Genomic DNA, 2,500 nt, shown 5'->3' with positions numbered 1-2,500 from the left:
TACCAGATAAAACTGCGACCACCGAGCGCCAGCTATCCTGAGGGAAACTTCGGAGGGAACCAGCTACTAGATGGTTCGATTAGTCTTTCGCCCCTATACCCAAATTTGACGATCGATTTGCACGTCAGAATCGCTACGGTCCTCCACCAGAGTTTCCTCTGGCTTCAACCTCCTCAGGCATAGTTCACCATCTTTCGGGTCCCAACGCGCACGCTCTCGCTCGACCTCTCCGGCAGAGCGGACGAGATCGGCCGGTGATGCGGCCGTCCAGAGAGACGGCATCTCACCTCCGCCGGACCGCGCCGACATTCACTTTCACTGCGCCCATGGGTTTCGCACTGCCCCGTGGCTCGCGCGCACGTTAGACTCCTTGGTCCGTGTTTCAAGACGGGTCGGGAAGGTGGCTGACGTTAGCCGCGGACCCCGTGCGTCTCGCGCGGCGCTGCCCACCCGCAACCGACACGCCGCAACTGGGCACTGAGCACAGTCCCCAACCGGCGACGCACCGGCTCGGACGGGACGCCCGGCCCACGAAGGGCAGACGCGGCGATCCCTCCTCGCCCGGGCGACGGGCCGACGTGTCCGCGCGCCTATAACACCCACCCGGGGGCGGGCTACCTTGCGCGCGGCCTTCTCGCCGCCTCCCAGACGGTCGCGGCCTTCGCACGGCGCTAGTGCGCTGGAGCTGCTCGGAGGACAGCGCGAACGACGGGCCGCAAGGCTCCGCACGCCCACACGCTCCGCTCGGCTTCAGCTGAAAGCGTCGCGCGACTCGACAGGCCCTCCCGTTTGCCTCTCGACGGTTTCACGTACTCTTTAACTCTCTCTTCAAAGTGCTTTCCAACTTTCCCTCACGGTACTTGTTCGCTATCGGTCTCGCGACAGTATTTAGCCTTAGATGGAGTTTACCACCCGCTTTGGGCTGCATTCCCAAACAACCCGACTCTGGGAAGACGCAGAGCGCGCGCCCTCGCCGCCACCATGGGCCTGACACCCGCACCGGGACGAGGCCTCGATCAGAAGGACGCGGGCGGCGAACGACGTACGCGCAGCGAATTCCTTACGCCACAGTTCCACGCGCCGCAGAGGCGCGCGGATTCGGCGATGGGCACTTCCCACTTCACTCGCCGTTACTGGGGGAATCCTCGTTAGTTTCTTTTCCTCCGCTTAGTAATATGCTTAAATTCAGCGGGTAGCCTCGTCCGACCTCAGGCCGATAATCCAGTGCCTCGTTTGCGAGAGACACGCGCGCGCCACCGAAGCTCGTGCGAGCGCCGCGCCCGAACGCGAGCCGTGCTGCTCCGGGCCGGGGTCCTCTTCGAGGCCGACTCGTAACGAGACGCACGCCGCGTTCGGTTTCGCGCGCTGACACTGCGTTCGTGCTGTCCTGGGCGGGACGACCGTGGTAACGGCCGACACCGCACCGGCCCGACGCGTCGCCGCGCGGGAACGTTACAACGCGACCCTGAGGCGGGCGTGGCGCCGGGATTGACCCGGTGCCGCAATTTGCGTTCAGAACGTCGATGCTCAATGTGTCCTGCAATTCACATTAATTCACGCAGCTAGCTGCGTCCTTCATCGACTCGCGAGCCGAGTGATCCACCGCCAAGAGCCCTCCGTGACTTCGTCAGTTGGACAAGCGCGACCCAGCCGGATTGCACAGTCGAAAAAAGCGGTGGCCGAGCGGTCGCCAGCCGTAGGCGACGCATGAAGCCAGCCTGGCACATGGCCACGGCACTCGGCGCAGAACGAAACAGGGTGACCGAAGTGCAATCGCGTGCGCCTCAACAGCGACGAAGGGCGTGCGCGGCCGCCAAGATACGGAGCCTTCTCCACCTGTCGAACGCACGACCACTCGATCGGCGATCGGCCGGTAATGATCCTTCCGCAGGTTCACCTACGGAAACCTTGTTACGACTTTTACTTCCTCTAAATGATCAAGTTAGATCGTCTTCTCGGACGCCGGCGCGGCCGTTGCCGAACGCGCCAGGTCCAATCGGAGGACCTCACTAAACCATTCAATCGGTAGTAGCGACGGGCGGTGTGTACAAAGGGCAGGGACGTAATCAACGCGAGCTGATGACTCGCGCTTACTGGGCATTCCTCGTTCAAGGGAAACAATTGCAATTCCCTATCCCTAGCACGACCGGGGTTCAGCGGGTTACCCGGACCTTCCGGCCTAGGCGGCGACACGCTGATCCGGTCAGTGTAGCGCGCGTGCGGCCCCGAACATCTAAGGGCATCACAGACCTGTTATTGCTCAATCTCGTGTGGCTAAGCGCCACTAGTCCCTCTAAGAAGTTCAACGCCGACCGATAGGGTCGCGTAACTAGTTAGCAAGCCAGAGTCTCGTTCGTTATCGGAATTAACCAGACAAATCGCTCCACCAACTAAGAACGGCCATGCACCACCACCCACAGAATCAAGAAAGAGCTCTCAATCTGTCAATCCTCACTGTGTCCGGGCCGGGTGAGATTCCCCGTGTTGAGTCAAATTAAGC

At 61.7% G+C, this 2,500-nt stretch overlaps 3 non-coding genes across 3 annotated transcripts in view; all 3 read right to left on the bottom strand.

Annotated features, from left to right (window-relative positions):
* The window catches only part of LOC145915983 (large subunit ribosomal RNA), a 3,686-nt gene extending 2,470 nt beyond the window's left edge, over nucleotides 1-1,216 (bottom strand). Inside the window, exon 1 of the ribosomal RNA XR_014404279.1 lies at nucleotides 1-1,216. This exon is cut by the window's left edge and continues 2,470 nt beyond it. This is a non-coding gene — a ribosomal RNA (large subunit ribosomal RNA).
* A 244-nt stretch (nucleotides 1,217-1,460) lies between these two features.
* On the bottom strand, nucleotides 1,461-1,614 carry LOC145916009 (5.8S ribosomal RNA). The gene has a single exon (XR_014404291.1). It is a non-coding gene; the product is annotated as a 5.8S ribosomal RNA (ribosomal RNA).
* A 260-nt stretch (nucleotides 1,615-1,874) lies between these two features.
* The window catches only part of LOC145915921 (small subunit ribosomal RNA), a 1,824-nt gene continuing 1,198 nt past the window's right edge, over nucleotides 1,875-2,500 (bottom strand). Inside the window, exon 1 of the ribosomal RNA XR_014404223.1 lies at nucleotides 1,875-2,500. This exon is cut by the window's right edge and continues 1,198 nt beyond it. This is a non-coding gene — a ribosomal RNA (small subunit ribosomal RNA).

Source organism: Ascidia mentula (assembly GCF_947561715.1).
Source record: "Ascidia mentula chromosome 2 unlocalized genomic scaffold, kaAscMent1.1 SUPER_2_unloc_3, whole genome shotgun sequence".
Taxonomy (NCBI): domain Eukaryota; kingdom Metazoa; phylum Chordata; class Ascidiacea; order Phlebobranchia; family Ascidiidae; genus Ascidia; species Ascidia mentula.
The sequence above is the reverse complement of the archived record's forward strand: the minus strand, read 5'-3'. Positions and strand labels throughout refer to the sequence as shown.